This window comes from Dama dama, chromosome 11, assembly GCF_033118175.1.
Source record: "Dama dama isolate Ldn47 chromosome 11, ASM3311817v1, whole genome shotgun sequence".
NCBI lineage: Eukaryota > Metazoa > Chordata > Mammalia > Artiodactyla > Cervidae > Dama > Dama dama.
The window spans coordinates 5,034,971-5,049,899 of NC_083691.1; the positions used below are offsets into that span (position 1 = coordinate 5,034,971).

Here is a 14,929-nt window from a genome sequence, read left to right on the forward strand (position 1 = left end):
GATACACGTGGAGGAAAGTTGGTGCATCTCAGGATGCTGGCTTAAGCTGCTTGGACCCTATCAGGCCCTCAGAACCAGACAGTTCACTGGGAAGGGTCCCCTATTCTGTGGATGTGAAGGGACCCCTCCGTATGCCTCGTGGCAACCGCTTGGAGTGTGGCAGGGCCCAGAGGGTTAAAAGTGCTCGTTGGGATTGAGGGCAATCCAGGAAGGCTTCCTGGAGGAGGGGTGGGCCCTGCCTGGGACATGGTCATAGGAGTGTGACAGTGGCCACTTGGTCACCTAATTCTTCTACCAGGATGGTGGCAGCCCCCACAAGAAAATGGTGTTGGGGGTGGGGGGCAGGGTGTGGAAACCCCGGCCATTTCATGGGGAAAGCACTGCTCCCTGGCTGTAACGGCATGTGGTGACATCCATGGGGACACAGCCAGGCCACCTCCCTCCCTGCTGCTTAATGGCCAACGCAGCCTCCATACCCCGTCTCTCTTTCCCTCTCCCCTCTGCATCCCTCTGGGTCTCGCCTCACCCTGCCTTTCTGCTTGTCCCCGGAGGGGGAGGTGGGGGCAGAGATGCCCCTCAGTTGGCTCCACCTTCTGGGAGAGGCAGGCAGCTCCCTACCCCCTGGGAATCGGGGAGCCTGGGCTGCCTCCCAGCACCCTCCGCCTCGGAGCATTTGGAAGCTGCCGCTGGGTCAGAGCCAGGAGCTCCGCACAGACTGGCAGGTTGTCCAGGGTCGCCGCTCCTGCAGACAGTCCTGGAAAATTCCAGCGGTCCCGTGGCCTCAAGAGGCTGGCTATCCAGAGGCTCCCACCCCCAAGCTCCACCCCGTCTGGCCCGCTCCCCGGCGCTCTCGCTGGCCAGGCCCTCGGGAACACCAGCAGCCCTGGGGGAAGGCAGCCTGGCTTACGGAGAAGCAGAGGTTCCAGGACACGGTGACCTTGGCCAAGTCCCGCGGCCTCACCAGGGCCTCCCATGAAGCCATTCCAGCTGTGAGCATGGTCAGCCAGCCCCAGGACAGAAAGTGAGGTGTTTTCTCAAAGCAGCCAGGTTGGTAGGAGTCTGAGAATGTCTGCCCCGCCACAGGCCTCAAGCTGAGTTCCCACAGCCTTGCTGCCTTTGGGGAGATGAGGGTTTGGGGCTGATGAATTTTTCAAACACTGCCAACTCCTGGTTTAGCGCAGCAGCAGCGACTTAGAAGGGTGGGGCGAGTGACATGGTCCTCAGTGCAGCCCTGGGGATAGGAGTCAGCACCGGTTACCACCCCCATTGCACAGAAGGGGAAGCTCAGAGAGGTCGAGAGGCTTATCCAAGGTCACACAGCCAGGAAGTGGAGAAGCTGGCGTTTAACACCTTATCTTGGGGGGACTCTGGCACCACCCCCCTCGCTCTCCCTCTTCCCACAACCTCCTTCTTCACATTCAGCCTGAAAATCTCTTGCCCCAAGCCCAGTCCTGAAATGTCAAAATTACTGGCCAGTTCCCAGGGCTTCCCTTGTGGTTCAGCTGGTAAAGAATCCGCCTGCAATGCAGGAGACCTGGGTTCGATCCCTGGGTGGGGAAGATCCTCTGGAGAAGGGAAAGGCTCCCCTCTCCAGTATTCTGGCCTAGAGAATTCCATGGACTGTATAGTCCATGGAGTTGCAAAGAGTTGGACATGACTGAGGATAAATACTACTACTATAGTCCCGTGGCTAATAGCAAAGTGTCTCTTGTCAATACTGCCTCCTGCTCCGGAGAAGCTGGTCTGTGCCTAGACTCTACCGTCAGCAGGGGCTTGGGGTCCTCTCCTAAGATGGGGAGAAGGCCCTTGCTTCTAGGTCGGAGGCGATGGGGACAAATATCCCAGGGGAAGGAGGATGGTGCAGGGAGGCTATGGGTGGAGTTGGGAACTGGGACTTCTGAGGGCCTCTTTGGTGCCCGGCCGTTGTGAGCATCCTCTCATCGCACACAGTAGGGGTTTCTACCCCCAGCTCACAGATGAGGAGATGGAGCCTCTGGAGGTAAAGTCAGGCCCTCGAGACTGTGTGACTGGGGTACGTGGCATCTCCTGGGGTCTGAGTGGCTCCAGCACAGCGCCCGGGAGGGCCTGGGCAGCCTGCTTCCTTCAGGGCGCCCTCCCCCCCACCCTGCCCCGTGTTTCTTCCGAAGGCTCTGCTGGCTCTGGACCCAGAGGGTCATCGCGCTGGACTGGGGCCATTGCCACCAGCTGAGCCTGCAGCCCGGAGCCTTCCAGGTCTCCACGGGGCCGCCAGCTCGGGGCCGCTGCTGCTTTGCATGGCTCTGGGGCACCATCAGAGGTCCCTGCCTCCCACCCTGGGGCGACAGTGAGCAGCGGCCAAGCCTGAGGGGGGCGGGGGGGACTGGTGGGCTCTTGTCTAACACCGGGAAATGAATTGTCCGAGGAGACACATGTGCTGAGAGAGCAGGAGACTTTATTGGGAAGGGGCGCTGGGGCAGAGAGCAGGAGGGTGAGGGGACCAGGAGGACTGCTCCCCGCAGTCCACAGTCTCGGGGTTTGTAGTAAAGGGGTGAGTTTTCGGGCCGTCTCTGGCCAATCATTCTGACTCGGGGTCCTTCCTGGTGGTGCACACCTCGCTCAGCCAAGATGGAGGCCAGTGAGGAGGATTCTGGGAGGTTGGCAGGACATATGGACTGGTGTCTCCTCTCTCCTCTTGACCTTTCCCAAATTCTTCCGGTTGGGGGTAGCTCATTAGCTCCACGTTCCTTACAAGGGCCTCCTGTTGTAAGGTCATTCACGCAGAAGGCCACTGTCTTGCCTGGCCAGGGCTGGTGGTTCCAGTCAGTGATCCCCCTGATGGCTGGACCGCCACTGCCTACCAAGCCCGCCCCATGCCAGGCTCTGTGCCCAGGGCTCCTTGTCCATATATTCTGACTGACTCCTCCCACTGCCCTGCACAGGAAACAGGTGACCACTCCTCCCAGTGAGAAGGATTGCAGGACTTATTTGAGGCCACCACTAAGCCAGTCACTGGCAGGGTAGAAATCTGAACCCAGAGCCAAACCTAGAAACACTCTCTAACTATTGACCGCCCTGATCAGGAGTTCCAACCCCTCCAAGGAGCACCAGTTCCCCCTCTGGTGGCATCACTCTTTCCTCTGAGAAAAGGCTTGTGAGCATCTCCATGAGCCAAGCTGAAAACACAGTGACGGGGTGAGACAATGTCCCCGTCCAGGGAAACCTGCAGTCAGGCGGGCACGTGGCACTGATTCAGACACTCCCAGAAGTGACTGTGGCATCCAAGCGGGAGTCAGGCTCTGAGGGAAGCTGGTGAGGCTTGATGAGCACCCAGGATGACGGGCCTTGGGCCAGCCGGGAGTCAGGGGGAGAGGAAGGCTCAGATGAGATCTGATCACATCAGTGTGATCACAGCAGCTGGGGGAGGGAAGGAGAGAGCCCAGGCTCTGACCAAACGCAGTGAGGGTCCTAAAAACAGCGGCGTTCACTGGAGATCTGACAAGTTCATTAGCCTGTCCTGCGGGCATCTCCCCTGGCCCTGCCCTGCCTCCAGCCACCCTGACCTGTGGCCCCCTGAACCCTCCGTGTCTGGGACCCGTCACCACTGGGCCTTTGCACGTATGGTTCCTGCTGCTCCACTCTTCTGACTTCGCCCCCCACTACCAAACCCCACACAAGAGATTTCGCTTACTCTTTGCTGGAGCCTGGCCCCTGGGTGGCACCTGCCCTCACAGGCCTCCCACCTTCACACAGACTCTCCTCCAGCAGTGTATCTGGCTTCGGGGAATCCCGGGGCACTGCCATCAGCCAGCTGCAGCGCGGAGGCAGGGCCCCCGCAGGAGCCTGCAAACCCCCTGTGACCAGTCCTGGTGGCGTGCTGGCTCCCTCTCTGGACACTTGTTCGTCATCCCACAGTTATTAATGATGCGTGCCGGGCACGGTCCCCCGGGGCCCGAAGTCCTGGGGGAGAGACCTCCAGGAAAAGAAAGGCTCATGGGACAAGAGACCAGGCGGTAAACCTGAGACAGGCCCAGACCGCTGAGGACCTCGCTCCCGACCTTCAACAACGCGGCGGAAAGTGCCTCCCTCCTATCTGGCTGACATACGTCTGCTGATCGCTCACCACCTCCTGGTGCTAATTCACACGCCACCCAGGCTGCTTGGCTGCGGGATTCTAGATTCATTCCGGAGGCAGGACCCAGAAGGGCAGTCAAGAGGCCTCCCTTCCACCAGGGAAAACAGAACACTCGCAAAACGAGTTGTCGAGCAGATTCCTCCTAAGCTGGTTTGGTTTCTGAATTGGCCGAGGGCCTAGAATCCGACTGGCAGCGATGGGTCGGACAGATGGGGTCCTATATGAAGCTACTGACTCATTCAACTTAGAAAGAGAAGAAAACCTTATTAGTCAAGGTTTCAAAGCCTGCAGCTTCACAGGAAGCCTTCTCCGGCCCAGCCAGCTGGGGCCGCCCCCCTGGCTGGCACCGCCCAGCTCTGCCAGGCCCCCGCTGGAGGCTCCCAGCTCCCAGCACCGCAGCTGGGGGGCCAACGGCCAACACCCGGGCCCAATCTTACCCCCATGAGCTGCTGCTTCCTGAGTCCCAGGGGTTTCTGTCTGCCCCCTGGCGGGCTGGACTGGGCTAAACCAGGCTGGAGGCGTTCCACAGCCACCCCTCACTGTCCCCTCGCTCTGCGCTCAAAGTGACCTGTTCTAGGTTGAAATGTGCCCCCCGCCCCGCCACCCCGATTCATATAGTGAAGTCTTAACCCCACATACCTGGGAATATGACCTTGTTTGGGGACAATGTCTTTGTAGAGGTCAGAGTTAGAATGAGGTCGTTGGGGTTGGCTGTGCGCCAACTTGACGTCCGTACAAAAGGGACATGTGCATACAGACACATGCAGAGGGAAGGTGATTGTCCACAGGCCGAGGAGCAAGGCCCAGGACAGGTCCTTTCCTAGGGCCCTCGGAGCGAACCGGGCCTGCCGACACCCAGATCTCAAGCTTCTAACCTCCAACGCTGAGAGACAACGGATGTCTGTGGTTTTGTTGTTTCATTGCTAAGTCGAGTCTGACTCTTTGACACCCCATGGACTGCAGCACGCCAGGCTTCCCTGTCCTTCACTATCTCCTAGAGCTTGCTCAGATTCGTGTCCATTGAGTCGGTGATGCCATCGAACCATCTCATCCTCTGCCGTCCCCCTCTCCTCCTGCCCTCAATCTTTCTCAGCAGGAGGCTCTTTTCCAGTGAGCCGGCTGTTCGCATCAGGTCTGTCGTTTAGGCCGCCCAGCCTGCAGTGCTGTGGCACGGCAGACCTGGCAAAAGAAGGCATGACCTTACCCAAGAGGCCACCAGTCTCACGGGCTCCATCGCCCAGGGGTGCCAGTGTGTGGCCGGGACATGGACATCTGCCTAGCCCAGGCCTGCTCACCAGGCCTGCTGTCCTGTCAGGCCCCCCAACACCCACCGACTGCCATCCACTGGTCCAGGACTCCCCTCCCCGTGGCCAGGTGGAAATCTCCCTTCTGAGGAGCTGGAGGAGTGTCTGGGCTCGACTTCATTGTCATCAGTGTCTCCTTTCTTTCCACCTTTTTTTTTTTTTTTGGAGATGTGTGCCGTTTTATTTAGTTTTGGCCGAGCTGGGTCTTCATTGCTGTGTGGGCTTTTTCTCTAGTTGCAGCAAGCAGGGTCTACTCTCCAGCTGTGATGCGGGCTTCTCATTGCGGAGGCTTCTCTTGTTGCAGAGCATGGGCTTCAGGGCTCACAGGCTTCAGTAGCTGCGGTGTATGGGCTCCGTAGTCACGGCTCCCGGAATCTAGAGCATAGGCTCAGTAGTTGTGGCACACAGGCTTAGGTGCTCTGTGGCATGTGGGATCTTCCCAGACCAGGGATCAAACCCATGTCTCTGGCATTGGCAGGCAGACTCTTCACCACTGAGCCACCAGGAAAGCCCTCATTTTCTTTTTTGCTTCCCCTGCAACCACCCCCCTGCATGGTTTGTGGGATCTTAGTTCCCTGACCAGGGATTGAACCTGGGCCCTCTGCAGTGAAAATGCGGAGTCCTAACCCCTGGATCACCAGGGAATTCCCCCACTGTCGCCTCTGAGAGCCCTGGAAGAGGTGTCCCAACCCGCAGGGCTGAGCCAGACCCCCAGGGACAGAGCCCCGGAGCTCCCGAGTCCAAGGTGCCTCACTGCGCCCGCCAGCTGCTCACCTGCAGAGTCCCGGGCACTGGGCAGCATCATCCCACACCAGGATGGATGAGACAAGTTGCCCGGGGTTACAGGACTCATGCCACCCTTTATATTTGCTTCTGACGCGTGTGCTTGCAGGAGGTCAATAAGCAAAGCATGTCACATGGCGTTGCATACGCCTTCGCCAGGTGAAAACACAGGCAGTCCCCTTCTACGGCTTGTCATTTGTGAGTGCTCACGCCATGCCTCAGAGATCCTTTCAGGGTAGCAACATCATCACCCCGTGCCACGCATGGGGAAGGCCACGCTTGGAGAGCTTATGAGCCTCAGGCGGCAGCGTCGCCAAGCGACGCACCGGGGGTTCAAACCTGAGCCCAGGGCTTGTGCTGAGACCACACCATATGCCCCATCTCCAGGCCCCGCACAGGGTGCCGTGCTGAGGACGTGACCCGCCGAGGCTGGGCAATTCCAGCAGGCGGCGCTGGGGCGCTGGGGCCGCCCCCCAACCTCTCCCAGAGCGCATGGTGTTTACAACGTTTGCCTCGTGAGAAAGTTTCAAATTCCACGGCCACTGAGCAGGTAGAATGGTGGCTTCATTTTACACTGTACAGAGTTAGTTTTCTGTACCCTTTTTTTTTTTTTTTTTTAATATATACGTTTTTATTGGAGTATAGCTACATTTCCCCCTGGTAGCCCAGCTGGTAAAGAATCAGCCTGCAATGCAGGAGACCCTGGTGTGATTCCTGGATCAGGAACGTCCGCCGGAGAAGGGAGAGGCTGCCCACTCCAGTCTTGTTGGGTTTCCCCGGTGGCTCAGCTGATAAAGGATCTGCTTGTGGTGCGGGAGACCTGGGTTCGACCCCTGGTTTGGGAAGATCCCCTGGAGAAGAGAATAGCTACCCACTCAGTATTCTGGCCTGGAGAATGCCATGGACCCTTCCACGGGGTCACAGGGTTGGACACAACTGAGCGACTTTCTCTCTATAGCTGCTTTACAATGCTGTGTTCGTCTCTGCCGTACGGTAAGTGCTACATGGACGCGTGTAGCCCCGCTTTTCTGGATTTCTCTCCCAGCTAGGTCGCTGCAGAGCACTGAGTCGGGTTCCCGGGGCCGTACGGGAGGTTCTCGTTAGTCGTCTATTTTATACGTGGTGTCAGAATTGTATACACGTCAGTCTTCATCTCCCAGTTCACCCTATTCCCGTTTCCGCCGATGGCGTCCATATGTTTGTTCTCTGCGTCTGTGTCTCTATTTCTGTTTTGCAAGTAAGATTGACAGCTTCAAACCCTTCTCTTCTGGTGGTTGGCGGGGGGTGGTATGCACCCCCGCCTCGGGGTCTGTGTGGACCACAGATGTGTAAACCAGGAACCCCGCCCTCGGCACCCAACATGGAGACACCCACCAAACAAAGACCCCAAGTGCTGTGTGGGTGCCCCAGGGACCTTCCGACCAGAGACACCAGGCTTCTCCCCGCCCCCACCCCAGCAGCTGGCTGCTCCCTGCAGGACAATGGGCGCGAAAGGACTTTGGAAGAGGAAGGGGAGCTCAGCTGAAGGGACCCTCAGTCCAGATGGGCAGAGGGGCTAGGGAGGCGGGCAATGGCGGGGAGTTTGGGAGGAAGGGCTCCGCTCTTTGCTGATTCAGACGAAGCTTTCTTAGGAAGCACTGCATTCAATTTCCCCACTAAGAAGCCAGCAAAGGGGCTTCCCTGGCAGTCCAGTGGTTAAGATTCCCTGCTTCCAACGCAAGGGGGCTCAAGTTCAATCCCTGATGAAGATACTAAGATCCCACATGCTGTGCAGCGTGGCCAAAAATAAATTAAAATTGTTTAAAAGGTTCATATTAAGAAGCGAGGGAAAGCTGAGGTCCACTGGTCACAGTGGAAGGTCCTGGGCCGGGCCAGGTGAGGGGCCTCCCCGTCCTCTCCCCCCGGGCACTGGGAGCCTCAGCTCTCCCCCGCTCACCCTGTCCCTCCTCTCACCAGGCTCCGCTTCCCATCAGGCTCGCTGATCCATTCAGGTCAGAGCCACCAGCCGGAGGCCAGGCAGAGAGGTCACTGCTAACTATATGCTAATGACAGCAGGGACCAATCAATCTCCCCCTTAATCAGGCAATCAATGTGCACCGCAGGTGTGTCCGATCCCGCCTGCAGCTGGGGCTGGGGGGCGGGCGGGGGAGAGGAGGCTTGGGTTGGGGGGCTCGATCCCAGCCCCGCCCTCCTCTCCACCCCAGAGAGAGCCGGCTGCAAATTGAAATCACTGCTCAGGAGAGAACTGAGGAGGAAAGAGGCGGAAAAAAGACAGCATCTTTTTAATCAAGGCTCAGAGCTGCAGCCTCTAATGAATTCAAGGTTCTCGGGAACCCCAGGGCAAGTCTGGGTGGAGAGAAGCCAAGAGACCTCCTCCTTCTCCCTGCGCTCCTTCAGCGGGTGGGGGCAGGTCGGGGTGGTGACTGTTTAAACCTTTGGCTGGAGGATCGGAAGGCCCTTTGGCCTTTCAGAGTTGGAAGGTCACCCAAGGTCAGTGCCAGTCCCCCCCCTACCCAGGGCTCCCCGGGTGCGGTCTCTCCCAGCCTTGCTTTAGGAGCATAGAGAGGCACCAAGAGACTGTTTGCCAGCTGTTTCTCAGCACCCGCTGAATTGCATACCTACTATGCGCCGGCTTTAAATACTGCAGCGTCCTGAATTCTCACAAATTCTCACAACATCATGAAGCCTTGTTGCTCAGGTTATGCCATTTTGCAGACGAGAAATCCAAGGTTCTGTCAGGATCATGGAATCCTCCGACATTTCAGCCGAGGTGGGAGGGTGGGACACAGCCCCCCTGGCCTCCCAATTCTCTTCCCGGGAGCCCCCCTGTTGCTCCAGCTCCAAGGTCCTCATTAGGGCCACGGCTCTCCACCATGCTGCCCCGTTCTCTGCAGCTCCTCAGCCCGCACCCCCTGCTGCAGCTTTTCCCCTTTCACAGGTTAGCCTGGGACTGAGGCCACATTGTCTGTGGAGTGCCTTCATTCCGAAGTAAAAAGGCGCCAGCCTACGGCAGTTGGGACTTAGGCTGTGTGATTATAAGCCAGTTGTTGGCTGTCTCTGGGCTCAGCTGGTGTGACCCAGCAACCAGCCCCTGGCCCCCTGTAAGGCCTTCCCCGTGCCTCCTCTCCCCTTCCCGACAGACGAGTCAGCTGAGACTCGGAGAGGTTAACTAGCCTGCCCAGGGTCACCCAGCAAACCCAGGGCAGCATAGGCGCTGAGACCCTGCTCCCGCTTCTTCCCCCCACTGCCCCCAGAGCTGTCAGAGGGAGGAGCAAGACCAAGAGCTGGGCAGAGAGGGCACGGGGTCAGTGGCGCTGGTTAAGGGATTCATGGCCTGGGAGACATATTCCCAGAGCAGTTCACTTTGGAGGTTCTGCTGGGAAGCGCTCTATGCAGGGAAACAATGAAAACGGAGGTTCGAGGCCTCACCCGTGGGAGGGAACAGTGGGCCTCGTTTGGTTCTCCATCGGACCTGCCTGGTGTCATCTACCGCCATCTGCCTTCCAGACTGTCATGCCCTCCCCTCTCTGCACGCATGTGCATGCACACGCACACACACACCACAGCCTTGGGGGCCCTGCCCCCACCCTGAGACACCCCACCCAGTGCAGCTTAATCGGGGGGCAGGGGCTGCTCCTGACCCCTCAGGCTAGGAGGGACCCTTGGCCTGGAGGATGGCAAGGAGGCGCTAGGATTTCACTGTCTGAGATGACAGCCACTGGCCACACCTGAATTAAAAGGAATTTAACAGAATCACCGTGAGCCAAGTTTACGTTTATCTCAGTTCACTGAGGTTCACTGTCCATCTCCTCAGCCTCACCAGCTACACTTCAGGTGGTCGGGAGCCAGGTTGTAATTAAGACTGAGCCTGGGAGCCGCCGCCCGCCCCAGCCGTCCCGTGCAGACACGGAACATCGCAACGTTCTACAGGGCAGACTGCGCTAGAGACGTGGCCTTTCCCCTTCGTGGGTGTGCACGCTTCTCTCTCCTTGATTGCTCTGTTGGCTCCTCTGGTACATGGCCCGACACGGCCCCCGGCAGCATTTCATCATGCCCTCTCTGCTGGCCCTAATTCCTCTTAGGTCAGAATCCCAGGAGAGAAAGGGCTGGCTCAGCCCCGTCCGATGAACACGGACCCCCTGTGGTAGGCAGCAGTGCCCAGGGCACCTGGGAAGCCGGGGCCGGGGGCCAGGTTTCCTCGGAAGGGGTATGGCTCCAGGAGTCGGAGTGTTGAGAGTAAGACTGACCGAGAAGTGACCCTGTGATGTAAGGCCCCTCCAGGAAGGGGTGCCCGGCTGCTGAACATCCCAGGTTAGCAGCAGCTCTAGCATAGACAGCCTCTTGATCACGTTGTACAGATAAGAAAACTGAAGCTCGGGGGAGGAGAGTTAAGTAGTGTATCCAGCATCACACAGCCGGTAATTGACAAACCCTCAAGGTCACGTTCCCTGAAGTGATTGTCCTGCCTCTCCAGGACCAACCGGCTGGCAGCAGCGTGGGCTGCCGGGGGCTCCCCTCTGCCCATTCTCAAGTCTTTTTAGGATCATTGTTTTATCTCCCATGAGAAGAGAAGGGTGCCCACCACTCTATAAAAGTAACCTCACCCAGATCAAGGTCACCACGTCTGAGGTCCTGCAGGAGCCCCAGCCTGGAGACAAGCCAGCTTCCTCGGGTGTGCGGGGCACAGAGTGAGCGGACAGACTGGCAGCCATGTTTCTGCTGCTGCCAGAATCGTAGTTCCTGGGCCAGTGTGCGTTCAGGGCCGACTGGCCACTGCAGCAAACAGCTCCCAATCGCAGTGGCTCATCACAGTGAAAGTTTCTTTCTTGTTTGTGTCACAGTCCCGTGAGGCTTACTGCAGAAGGGGAGACTGGGAGACTGTGCTCCATGCAGTGCTCCACCCAGGGACCCAGGCTCCTTCCAACTAGTGGCTCCACCATCCCCCAGAGCAGAAGCCAGCAAGCTTTTTCTGTAACGGGCCAGATAGTAAATACATTTTAGGCTTTGCAGGCTGTACAGTGGCAACTACTCAATTTCGCCATTGTCGTATGAAAGTAGACACTGACACAGAAAGGAATGGGTGTGACCATGTTCCAATAAAGCTTTATTTAAAAAAAAACAAGTGAAGGGCCATAGCTTTCCCATGCTTGCCCTAGAGCCTAGAAGTCCTTCACTGGATGCCTCTGTGTCTGATGATGCCCGGAAAGGGAAACCTATGAGAGACCATGCAGGAGGCTTTGGGGGCCAGGCCTGGAAGGGGCATACATTGCTTCCACCCACAGAAATAAATGCTAATTGTTGCATGCCACTACGACTTGGGGGTTGTTTGTTATGCAGCATTCTTGTGGTAATGGACATATGTACACTCTTTTACTTGTTTATTTATTGGCTGTGCTGGGTCTTCATTTCTGTGCACAGGCTTTCTCTAGTTGAGAAATAGCCAAGCCTATTCTTCATTGCAATGCCCAGACTTCTCATTGCAATGGGTTCTCTTGTTGCGGACCACAGGCTCTAGGCTCATGGGCTCAGTTGTTGTGGTGATTGGGCTTAGTTGTCCTGTGGCACTTGGAATCTTTCCAGACCAGGGATTGAACTTGTGTCCCCTGCATTGGCAGGCAGACTCTTATCCATGCGCCACCAGGGAAGCCCATGATACACTCCTGTTCTCTCCACTTTGAAGATGGAAAAAGGGAGGGTGTTTGCTCAAAGTCTGACAGCTGGTTGATGGCAAAGCCACTCCACGAGAGCCAAAGCTGCTGTCTAAAAATTTGACATCCGCTTGATCCCATGAACTATAATGCTGTCTGGCATAGAATAGGCACTAATATTTGTTGAGTTCTCCTTTTGAGTGGTAGTGACTAGAAGCCCTTCTCTCACTCAGGAAGCACATGGGGGCATTGACTCTCCTACAGTGTGGAGAGCAGGAAGCCACTGAGCCAGCAATCAGAACTCCCCCCTGGTCGAGAGAGCCTGAAATGAAGGCCAACATGAGGGACACGTTCTCACTCATGCATGCACTTTGTTCTCCAGTAGACCCGGGGGAAACAGGGGCAGAATCAAAGGATGAGGAGAGGACGGCTCTTTTTAAAGCTCTGGGCTTTTAGACATGATGACAGCCCCTTTGGGAGAGAGGCAGGGATGAGGGTGTGGGGGCAGGGGAGGCTTTGAGCAGGATGGAACTGACCAGAGGGGATTGATGGGGCGGGGGGCAGCATGGAGGGAAAGAAGTGTGACCGGACCCCTCCGCAAGCATCCCATAGGCCCCTGTTCACCCCAACCGTGCAACTCCAGGAGCTCCCCAGAGAGCCCTAGCCCCGCTCAGCACCAGCTCTGAGGGCAGAAGCAGCAGCGTTTTCTCATTGGCTGGAGTTCTACACACACATACACACACACACACACACACACACACACACACACACACAGAGGGAGAATTGATTTTCACTTATCTTATTTCCCCCGTCGTGCACCCATGCTCCAATAACCTTATAATTTCATCGTGTTCCTGCTCCCGTTTCTCATCAGCACTGATACATCTCTAATTGAAAAGAAATGCAGAAGTGCCCAGGTGTATGCGTGCACCCCTCACCACACAAGCACCACACGCACAGGCAGAACCCCATCCTGATGACCCGGCTTGGCTTCCCTGGGTAGTTTGATGTCATCCAAGAGCCTGACAAAGCAGAGCAGCCATCAGACAAGGAGTATCTATGGTTCACCGTCTCCTGAAAACTCCAGAACCCCAGTCCCAAATGTCCCTCTATCTCTCCGGGAGTCTAGGCAATTTTCAGAATACGCCAAGTCTTTCTGAAACCAGAGAAGCTGGTGCCACCTATTGGTTGGGCCTCCAGGAGAAAGATGAGGCCTGGCCACTGACTCCTCTTCTGGTTCTCTGAAAGCTTCTGTCACGGGCCAGCAGGGTCTGCATGTGTTGTATTCATGGCCATGTAACTCAGTGCTTAACCTAATGCATAATGCGTGGCATGCAATGGGTGCTCAATAAATGTTTGTAGAAATTAGTGCAACTCTTAGCTACTGGGCAAGGTTGCAGTGCTCTGCTCCATCCAGGTAGAAAAACCTTACTGTGTCTGTTTCTTCCAGCATCGGTTCTCTGGGGGGTAGTGTTTTACCACAAGTAAAGAGCGGAGCAGAGCTGGTTTCAGTGTGTTTCAGTTATGGGTTATTGCAATGAGTCTGATGGACTGGCAGTTAAGAGCTGGACTCTGAGGTCAGACAGACCTTCTCTTGAACCCTGGCTCTGGTGCATGTATGGCTTCAGGCAAGTTACTCAATCTCTCTGAGCCTTCCCTTATAATGGTGATAATAACTGGAGTTATTGTGAGTTTTCAGTGAGATGAAGCAAGAGAGGAGCCAGTGCAACTGTACCACAGTGCTGGCACTCATTCCTGGTGGTTGATGGGCCGCTGCTGATGGCAGTGACGACAATGTTCACACACAGCCCAGGCGCGGCGATTCTGGACAAGAATCTGAGTCTCTGAGAGCGCTCAGCTAGGTGGTGAGAGAGAGAAAGCTCACAGGGAACAGCTCGAGAAGCATTGCTTGCTAAACCTGGCTCTTTAAGTTCGGCACGAGGTCAGAAGAGCAAGAGGGCAAAGTGGGCTGAAGTAGCCAAGAGAGGCTTCCTGGAGGAGGAGATAGTGAGGATGGACCTGGAAGGATGCAAAGGGTGGGTCGATTAGACAAGGGGAAGGTGAGCAAAAGGCCTGGGTAAAAAAGAACAGAGTGGATGCAATGGCCCTCAAAGAGCTGGCGGCCAAGAGGAAGGGGTGTGAGCACAGATCCTAGGTCTGGAGACATGGGATGGGTTTGCTTTTCACCATAAAGGTGGCGTCAGAATGCAATCGGTGGGGGAGCGGTGCCCAGGTTTCACACAGCAGGAAGTTACTGCTTAGGGACTACAGTGATGTGGAAACAAAAGGCGCCCCTCCAGCAGTCCGGCGTCGGTGGTATCTGACCATCAGGCTTTGTCTGGAGTCACTTCTCACTCTCTACCCTCCCTTTCCCATCCTGCCCCTTGTCTCCCCTGGCTCGGAATTCCTAAAAGAAGGTGGAGAGGCTTCAGCTGAGCCCAGAGATGAGGCAACAGGGCCTGCCGGCCGAGATGGTGGTTCAGCACCACGGAGAGCGCCCAGGGCAGCCTGCCGGGACCTTGGGCTCAAAATGCCAGTGATTTCCCTGCCCCACCCCAGATTGCTGGTTATAGCTCTCCTACTGTGCCCATTCTCAGACCTCCATCCTGGCGTGTGTGTGTGTGTGTGTGTGTGTGTGTGTGTGTGAGAGAGAGAGAGAGAGAGAGAGAGAGAGAGAGATACTCACAAAACCTGGTTCTCAGTCTCCCAAGAAGTCAACCAGAACATCTGCCTCATTCATTCCACAAGCATTTGCCCAGCATCCTGTCCGTGTCAGGCAGCGTCCTGACAATGAGGCCTCAGCTTACCCGCCAGTGGGAGTGGGCCCCAGAGGACCCACCTCTCTGGTATCAGCTACTGTGCATTTTCCCCAAAGTCTCTGGAGCCCCCTGGGGGCTTCACTACAGAAGCAACGCCAAAGAAGTAAATGCCAGGAAAGCTAGCTGGAGAACCCCGAACCCTCCCCCTGCCCCCACAGCTCACTGGTTAGTGCTCAGACCGCTGCAGTCCAGTGCGCTGTTGACTTTTGTAGCGGCCACCTGGGCAGGCGGTGATGCAGGCACCCTGCACGCCCTCCCCGTGAA

At 56.8% G+C, this 14,929-nt stretch overlaps 1 non-coding gene across 1 annotated transcript; it reads right to left on the bottom strand.

Annotated features, from left to right (window-relative positions):
- Positions 1-5,986: 5,986 nt before the first annotated feature.
- Positions 5,987-6,059, bottom strand: TRNAE-UUC (transfer RNA glutamic acid (anticodon UUC)). The gene has a single exon. It is a non-coding gene; the product is annotated as a tRNA-Glu (tRNA).
- Positions 6,060-14,929: the final 8,870 nt, after the last annotated feature.